Source organism: Pholis gunnellus (genome assembly GCF_910591455.1).
Source record: "Pholis gunnellus genome assembly, chromosome: 13".
Lineage (NCBI taxonomy): Eukaryota > Metazoa > Chordata > Actinopteri > Perciformes > Pholidae > Pholis > Pholis gunnellus.
In genome coordinates, this window is record NC_136540.1 from 6032550 (window position 1) to 6042769 (window position 10220).

A 10220-nucleotide genomic window follows, 5' to 3' on the forward strand; every position below is an offset into this window, starting at 1 on the left:
ATTTTTTTCTTCTTCTTCTCCACCCCCCCCTTAGATAAATACCAATAAAGAGTAGTTGTAAGGCTGCGAATATGAACACATTTGTTCTAGTTATTTCTCTATCTTCCAATGTTACTTGGAATGAGAAGGTTACTTGCCTTGGCTGGAGATGTTATATATAATGTTATGTATAATTTACATTTTATTTTGAAAAGAACAAGTTATGTCAGTTCGTAGGCTGTCTTTGAAACTGTAAAAGGATTGGGTGCAAATATCCCAAAACTCCATATCTGACTACTGACATTCCTGTGTAAATGTAGAAGTAGTATGATGGGTTTTCTTTAGGGAGGATGCTCCAGCACGTTGGATACTTCACCACCTGCCTGACATTGAACTGGAATATAAATTGCAGTCTTGCTTGACCTTGGAGCTTAATGGCTTCAAGTCTTTGCTTATGGGCTAACAGATACAGGTAAACAGGATCGGATATGTGACGGTCTCTTGTTTGGTTTATGCACTCATTGGTACAAACAGAGGAGAGCGGGGATGGTTCAGAGCAGCTGTGTATTCGGGGGTCAGTGAGTGCAGGCTGTGAGCCACACATACTGTGCAGTGTGTCTTGAATGCAGAGAGAAAACCGGGGCTCGCTAACTGTCGTTGCTCGCTTGGTGATCCCTAATTCAGTCCAGAAATGTGATTACATCAAGGAACGGCAACTCTTATGTGGCAGCTCAGTCAGTGTGGAAACAAGTGAATGTGTTTCTTTACAAAAAAAAAGAAAATTATGAAAAAAACACCACGAACTTTGGGTTGGAGTTAGTGGATTTAGGCAGAGCTTGCGAAGTATTTATAGAACAAATAATAACTGACCACTGTTTCCAATAAAGGAGAAAGGATTCTGAATACATTTGAGCTTTTCTCCATAAAGTGGATGATTCAGTTGCTCTGATCGGCAGTGTACATCATGTCTGATTCCAAAAAAGGATGAGTAATTCAGGAAGGAAGGCCCTCACAGGGCCAGAGAGGAGAGGGACCGACGGGAAGCAAGGGAGTGATGGACGTGCGACAGACGGGGCAGATGCTGACATTTTCAGCCCATTTCTCTAGTGGAGTAGATACCCCTGTCTGGATGAGCAGTAACGGAATTTATTTCGTTGCTGTTGCTGTGGGATTCTTGGAGCACCCAACAGATTGTTTTCCTAGCGTTTGAGCTGCAGCAGCTGGTTGGTAAAAGTCATATAAATGGCTACTACTGGCCTCTCATGCAGGTATTTCAAAATCAATACCACGGTACAGGTGTTTTGCTGGCTTCAGTGTGCATTGTTGTTCCTTTGAAGGGCGAGCAGGTGCTTCTTCCACCTGTGGTTTCACCATCTTGATTCTCTCGGCTCTGTCAGAGGGAGACGGCATCAGAAATGACGTAGGGAGACTGTTACCACGGCAGCACGGGAGCATTGTGAGTGACTGCTATCAGTTGAAAAATGAAGGATTTATAAACTGTGCCTCTGGCTTTGTGCGCACACAGTTCTTCAGTGATCGTCGGACATTTCTGGTTATTCGGTCTTGAGAAGTAATTCATTTTGTTTACTATGAGAGCACTTTATATCTCAGAGGCAGTTAAAGTTTGCCCCCAGTGGTTCCGGATTGAATCCTGCCACCGTGTTCTGTCCCATCACTCTGCTTCACTTGCCTTGTGTACTTTCCTGATGAGTAAATAACACGACCAGTAAATGTGATTGAACAGGCCAGTAGAGCAAGAAAGGATTAGTCAATTCATTGAATTGTTTATTGACAGAAAAATGATCTGTAACTATTTTGATAAGACATTTGGAGACGTCACTTTGGGCTCAGTGTAGTTGCGACTGGCATATTTTTCTCTATTCTTTCAAAATGTTATAGACCAACCACACAATCAATCAAAACACTTTAAAAAACTATCGTCAGATTAGTCGATAATGAAAATAATCATGAGCTGTAGCCCAACAGCCGTGCACGCTCTTCTTGACAACATGACTTGTTTCTGTTTAAAATCTGCACTGGTATCGTTGTAACTCCATGTGTCAGTGTTTACATCCTGTGTCCGCTCGGAGATGATGGGAAACTGGTGAGATGAGACTCTGGGACTCTGCGTGAAGTTTGTATTATTCCTCTCTGCGTGTGTAGAAGTTGGCTGCTAGTGCTATCTTACAATTCTATATTTTATGGAGACGATGGTTGAGTGCCATGACATGCTTTGTTTTTTTAATCAGCAGGCTAGTTAATCTATTGATAAAGCACTAGACTCTTTTTCTTGCTATTACATTTCCTTGTGCACAAAACACATAACACTTCTAATTAGAAAGGGTGTTAGCAAAACTGAGGTATGTTCTTGTTTCACAGAGCTGAGAATATTGCATTCAAAGGTGGAAAAGTGTCAAAGTGGCGCTGCGAGACCTGCAAGGGACAGGGTTGTAAAAGACTGAAATTTAAAACAGCGGATATCTCCCATTTAGTCACATGTTAGACTGGATCCTACAGGATTTTTGCAAGATCACGTTTAGATAAACCGGGTGACACCAGTCTGACATCATCAGGGTATTTTTTGTGAGACTTGACAAAGCTCCTCACACTTGTTTTCACAGAAGGAAAATTGTTGGAGTGCCATACACTTTAATCCTAAACCGTCACAAATGTAGGTCAAATTGATTTAATTACCTCGACTACCTTTTTTTGTATCATTACCAAGAATTTCTTCCCATCAACATGAAGCCCCGTGTTTCTTGTGGATCAAATCAACTTTTTCATGCACTTGAGGCAGTCACAGTGTTGAGTTATGAATACAATGCATATGTAAAGGTTCTCTCTAGTGTCTTCTTAGCAGTGTCCTGGGTACAAATCCTGCCTTGGACATTGTTAGATGTCATCCCCCTTTGTCTTCTGTCTCTCCTGGCTCGTTACTCAAACACGCTGTCCAGTAAAGAGAGGGAGGAAAAAAACGAAACAAAATTGAATCCCATTAGTCTTTTTCAGCTGCATCTCCGTCTCTCAACTCCTCCTCTCTAAACAGATATCATGAAGGCATACAGATTGCCTGCTCGCCTTGGAAAAATCGTTGTCATTTCTTTGTCTGATAGCTTTCTATTTTTTTACGTGATGCACTGGATACAGGGGCTAAAGAAAAAATAATCATGGCAATATTTTAAATAGACATCCCCCTGCACCCACTTGCTCAACAAATGACCACAGCCGTCTTGGTGCTTTATTTGGGACGCATGTTGTTGGCTCGCTGGGTGCTTCCTACGTGCGTGTCCCTTGTCTGACCGGAGGATGTCTGCTGTGTGTGTGTGTGTGCACCAAATCAAACGCTCCCTTCTAAATGCTTTCTTTCTGGATTGTAAGCATCTTACAGCATCCAGTCTTCATTGCAATGTGTAGTCAAGAGTAATGATGTGTGGTAATGATTTCCTTGAGGCAACTCATCTTTGTTCATTTTCCCTCCGTTTTCCTCTCATTAAACCTTTCAAAGACATTTGCATGGTACCGTGCAAAAATAAATAAAGTTAGGAGCCAACGGTTACTCCTCTCTTGTTGGCACAGGGGTCCCAGTCTCCAGCCATGTTAATCACCACCTATTTATCTGTTTGTACCCAGGATCTTCCACATGGATACACACAAGTATTTGAGACAGAAAGCCAATATGTTAATATATGTTTGTGTGCCATTTGTGTTATTTGTTATCAAGAAGCCCTGAGCAAAGTCATTTCAGCATCATTATGTGAAACAGTAATTGGCAAGATATGGAATTACTAGCGGAGCACGCTGTGGCTCTATTTTGAATTATACATGTTTCAGCATCCATAGCGGGTCCAAAGTGGTTTCTTGTGTGAATGTCCTTTTTTCTCATTAGTGTGCTGCATTTATGCCAAAGACCTTCAAAAGTCCTTGAATAATGCTCATTAAATCATTAGGAGGCAGGAACATGTCATTTTTTTTCTTGCAGCTGTGTGTTGCAAACAGCGAAAATGTATTCTCCACAAACATTGTTGTCCTAACATGCCACTGCATACACGGATGTGAAAATGATGTGGAGCATAATGGTAGAAGTATCTCACAGCGGTAATTCATTGTCTGAGACATTCGTAAAGGTCACCGGCGAAAACTCAGGCTTTGACAACCGTGTGTGAAATAGGTGCGTGTACACAGTGACTTCAGAAATGCAAATCTGAAAGCAGGGCGAACTAAGTGTGTGTTGTAAATGTCAGAGCGATCTTCATTTCTACTGAAAAGAGTCCTAGCTGATTGACTAGGTGGCAGCAAAAGGAACTCCAACACATTTGTTTGGGATTTACCAGTGTTTTATCTGTGTAGCATACTATATGTGGCCGTCTACCCAATTTCTCTTTAGGAAGTATTTTTGTTGCATTTTGTCAAATTAAAAGCCCTGTAATAGGTTTCAAAATTGGGGAAATTAAGTTGAAATGTGAATGATTTTTTTTCAAAATGGCAATTTTTCGACACAATTACAGACAAATTACCACTGCCGTTTTAGAGCCCCGTGCCGAGAACATTGGTGCATCAGAAACAATTACGTGGTTCCAGTCGGTAGGTGAGACTGTACGAGTGTTACACTCCTGTTTCTGGATGGGAGCCACTTGGGCCAAAGAAAGTCTCTCTGACAGCCACTCACAATTATCTGTTTAAAGTCAGTGATATTTTTCCATCTGCTATTTTGAGAAGTTGAACATATAAGAAAACACCGCCTGCATCATACATCCACCGTCACCTGCCATTTGTCCCAGTTAGTGCCTTTTCATTCTATCACTGTCAGTGGAATAGGCAGGAATCGAAATTGCTCAAGTGAGACCCTGAGCTGAAAACCTGCCAATCACACCTGTAAGGCCAACGAGCCTGTACATTCTTACCGCTTTCTTGCTTTTCAGCTTTCGAGTACAGACACTCGAAATGCTCTCAGACATGTCTGACTTACTGATTTTCAACAACTCTTGAAAAGTGACTGATGTGATTTTATTCACACGTAAAATAAAAAAAACAACCTCCAGAGACGACAGTGTGTATGATGTACCAGCGAGAAGTCACTTAAACTCTTTATTTTCACAAACAAGTGCATCAAAATCTATTCTTCTGAGTTACTGTCATGCTGGTGAACAATGTGGGGTGCAAACAACTGGGCCACAAGAGACATGATTTGTATGTAATGAGATGAGAGTGGGAGAGCTGTGTGTGTGGGCGTGTGTGTTAGTGTGTGTGTGTGTGCGTGCGTGTGCACAACCTACGCTATGACTCGCTTATCGGGGGATTGTGAGCACAAGGAGTAGGATGATTCAGATGTTGGAAGACCACTTGTGGCCTATACCTGGCTTTGCTAATCACACCAACGCTGCCATTACTGCTGCTGCTCCATTTTTCGCTCAGAGGAAAGGCAGCTCAGCAGGTTTATTACAATCTACAGGACTTATTGGGACAAGTCTGGTATTATTTGATTAGATTTTTCTGTACATCATTTGATGTTTAAATAGCAATTGCCAGAGACTGCCAGAGTCCATTTGTCCTTCCTCTGCCTCTCCTTAAATATTGCTCTGCAAACGAGACTAAAATATGGCAATTTACAATGTACTAGAGTCAAGCCCACTACAAGCTGCTTGGAGGCAAATCACATGTCTAGTTTAACAGTGATGTTCAGCTGATGCCTGTTTTGCTTTGGGCTAGTGGGCTTTGCTTAATTGTTGCTGAATAGTTTATGAGGTTTGTGTTGTTGGGGCAGGTACAGCCTGAAGCGCCGAGGGGCGATGGTGTTTTTAGCTTCTTTTTTAGCTTCTTTATTTATCGGTGAATCAAACTATTCAAAACGGTTTAAATTTGATCGGTGGTGAGCGAGCACGTGTAGTGAAGTCTGGCTGCTCTGGATCATAAAACAGCTTCAGCTTTGGTTCAAGCAGGTTTGTTTTGGCTCGGAGAGATCGTCCACGTTGTTGTGTAGAGCATCAGAGTGGACAAGACACCTCTTGCTTCCTTAAGAGATACGAACATCTTGTACTGAGGAAAGATTCAGTGTTAAACATGCACACATTACTTAAATCTGACAGTCGGATATTTTTAATAAACATCAATATATGTGTATATATATATATAAAAAGAATTCAAACGGACTAACAAACAGGGAGGCAGGCAATATTGCTGGGTAATCCACATCTAAAATAAGTCGGATCTGGGTGAGAGAGGGATGCTCGCTCAGTGAAGCGTGTGCAGCTGCAGAGTGGAGCTCTTCCCCTCGTGCACGAGCGCGAGCATGGAGGGGTTTTTCAGTTCTCACTCTTTTCCCTGCAGCGCTATACCTCACAGTCTGGGTTTCAGCGGCCAAATACAAAGAGCAAACAAAATAGAGACTTTCTCTTTGTGTATGATGTGATCTCTCTCTCTCTCTCTCTCTTCTTTTTGTGATGTGATGGACACAAGAGTTTTGCTTCTGTACAGTGCTGGATGATGTCTCTGAAAAGCAGATTATCTTAAAGGAAACCCTGCAGAAACATTTGAACACAGTGATTCTGCTCTCTTTGGTCACACCGTGTACAGTGACAGTGCTCATGCTGCACACAACCTGAGAGTGGCTTTATTCTGATTTCATCAATCTTCATTTCTTCTTTTTGTTTCTCTCCGCATGGCGCTTCTTTTTCCCTGTGATATGTTGTGCTGTTTTCACAACGTTTTGAACCCTGTATGAGTGCAAAAGACAGAAAGTAAACTACATAAACGTGCCCAGTGGTGTATAAGGGCTTTCGGATCTGTAAGCCGTGTTCATGTATGCTAAGTGCAGTGGGTCACCTTGGTTAATGCAGATTCTAGCAAAAGACGATGAAGGCAAGGGCAAGCTGAGGTGGGAAATGGGGGTCGGGAGGTCATCCACTGACCGTCTCTTTTTGACCAGAGAGCTAATGATGAGTGTTGCATTTTTTTTATTTACGTGGTAGCAGATTGCACTCTGTAACTGCAGCTTTTCACATTCTGAACTGTTCACGAGCCACACATTGTACAGGTGTTTACCTATATGCACGTACACACCGACAATTATAGATTCATTCGTCGGCAGGAAAGGTGCGAAGTTGAGACAAACACTGAGCATCTCCGCAAGTTTGGTGTGGCTCAAGGCTTTGTCTTGGTGGCACAGGGCAAAGGGGGAACAGGGAAAGCTTTTTTGTCGGGTATTTTTGGTTGCAGTCCATGAAAAATTTAGCGGTCACTCAGGTTGTACAACGCTTAGGAGGAGGAATCCAATGAGTGCGAAGTGTCTCGGGCATGTATATTTGAGTGTGTCTATTTAGGTTTTTGACCCCTACAAAAATTGTGTAACATGCCGTTAAGGTTTGATTTATTCCACATGACCATACCTAAAAAATACTAATTCTTTTTTTATTTCATGACCAAAACATCAGAAAGAGGTCAAGAGAAAAAAATCAGCAAAATTCCTCTACGCCTCTCATGTGCCTTCCATCCCTGGCCTGGAGAGATACATCAGCCTCTACATCTTCCTCCTCCTCCTCCTCCTCCTCCTCCTCCTCCTCCTCCTCCTGTCCATTCTCATCAGCCACAGGCATTTCCCTGCACAATGCAATATTGTAGAGCGTTCAGCACACAACAGCAGCACATGAAGACAAGTTGAGGCGATGCTCTAGCAGTAAAGAGCCCCACATAACCCAAGGATGAAGAAAGTGACTTTTAGTTTAGTGATGCACAATGAGGGAATTATTTGAATAATCTCATTTTCTTCCTTACCACAGACACACTTCAGAAATACATATTAATTAGGTTCAAAGTACAAAAAAAAAAGAAGAAGAAGAAATCTGCTCCCAGGTTTTTTTTCTTCTTCCATATTTTAAATTCACACAATGCCTTTTTGCCGGCTGAGCAGATGAAAATATCCAGCATATAGGAGATTAGAGGAGCGGCCCAGAGTAGGCGATAGTGAGGAAAACAAAGACACAAAGCTCCTGTAGTAACAATTACAAACCGAAATCTATCGAGCAGGTTTTACCTCAGGTGACTGTTTTGTTGTTAGGGAGGGAAAGATTGATTTTGTCCGAACTAGTGTGTAAAAGCTCACAAAGCAATAGATGTTGCTTGAAAGGGTTTTGTGGCCAGCAGGTCGATCTGGCAGAGTGCGAGCTTTCCAAGGATTTTGGTTTGAAGGCTGACACGTCTCAATGTCTGCATGTGCAATAAGGCTGTCAGAGGATTGCAACATCCTGTGTGCCTGACAGCATCACTTTCAAACTGTTTACCTGTTCTTCGGGAGGAGGTGCATGTGCCGAAGGGATGTCTGATGAAGTTTGCATGGCCAAACTCAGCGCTCCACATGGACAAGCAAACCAGACATGGTCATCAAACACAGTATTTTGACATCTAATATGTTTTTAAAAAACGTGGATCGTGTCACTTTACCGACAATAGGTGAACTCTCCACTACTCTAGAAGATGTTCTAAAAGGTTTGAGTGTGTCAGTGGTCCCCTGCTCAGATGGGATATCCTGCCCAAAGTAGAACACCTCTGCTAGATGTCAATCGTGTGAAACAGCGCTCATTATCTGCGATCACATTTTTCGGACGGTATCTCTCTTTGCAAGTTAAGCTTCTGTGAACAGAAAGGCCATCTGGTTATTGATTTCTGCGTGCTTGTTTGTACTTTGTCAGCACAAAGTTGACTTTTGGAATACATACTGGTCTTTGTCACTTTGTCAGAGAGGAATGGTTAGACATTTACGCTTAATGTCATACCTGCAGATGAGACGATCAATATGACTCACATGTCGGTACTGTAAACATGAAGCCAGAGCCAGCAGCCTCGTATCTCAGGCTCTGTTTAGAGGTAAGAAAGTCCAGCCACTCTAAAGCTCACTTTATTAACACGTCATATTTAGTTTATTTACTCGGTACAATAAACTCGTTTTGTAACTATGAGCCAGGCAACCAGCAGAGGCTTCAGGAAGTTATTCAACTTGACCAATAAATAGTCCGGCACCACTTCAGTTTTAGTACAGACTACACATAAGAGATATAAAGTGTCGATCAGTGATCTTCAGAGGTGCTGGGAGGCAGATTGTGTTACCTTTGGAAAGAACCAGGCTGTTTCCACCTGCTTCCAGTGCTAAGCTAAGCTAACAGACCGCTCGCTTTAGCTTCAAATCCTCGGCACTGACATGAGAGTGGTATCAATCTTCTCATCTTTCTCTCGGCATGAAAGTGTATTTCCAAAAAAGATGAAACCATTGCTTCAATATGTAATTTAGTCACATCGATTGTTTGTAAACGTTACTTTTCCCTGCAGCTTATAAGCGTAGATATGATATCTTAGTTATTAATTACATTTATGGATCATTAGCACGGCCAGGCTTACCCATGATCACAGTCACCACCCAAGACGTGCCTGTAAGAGCTTGCAACAAATCAGTTGTGCATTTGAATGTGAAAAAGTAAACGCCAACCAGATGTTCGTAAGAAGGAAGGAAGTGAATCCCCAGCGGACCTTATTTCCCGGCACTGGCCGATATTTATCTTCTGAAAGCTGGTTTTGCTTTGCCCACCGTTAAATGGTGATGAAATGACGCCTCTTGTCACGTCACGCAAGCCTCTGCTCTATCGGTATGTTTGATAGAGGAAAATGCAGATTATAAAGAAGGTGGCTGGTAACGTTTTACCAAATGGGTTATGTACTCATTATCTGCCTCATGGTTTTTTTTCAGACAACCCAGCACATGTAGAAGTTGGTGTTTGAAAGCCGTGAGCATTTGTCCTTAGATTAGTTCCTTTAGGGGAACCAGGTGTGATTTCATGGGCTTCCTGTTTTAGTGTTACAGTCTTAGTTTTTTTTATCCAAGATTATCCAAGTTAATGTAAATTTCACTTCCAGGCCCTCTTTCCCGCTGTGATAGGCGATGAAATATTCCTGCATCTATGCCTGATTTTCATGCTTAATAACTGGCTTCCCATATCCAGACTGAAGCAAGAGGAGAAAAAAATGATTCAAATCAACCTTGAAAGCATTTTCAAAGCAATCAATAAAAAAAATGTTATTCCTCGGGTTCAAGGAATAACATGTTATTCCTTTCAGTGTATTTGTCAGATTTCCTATTTTGGACAGAGTACGTCTTGTGTCTGAGGCGCAGCGAGTGTGCCGCGTGTAGCTCGGTGCGTCAGGATGCAGAGAGGTTGTACGGTTGCTATTGGAAACAGATGCTATCTCCATTTAAGATA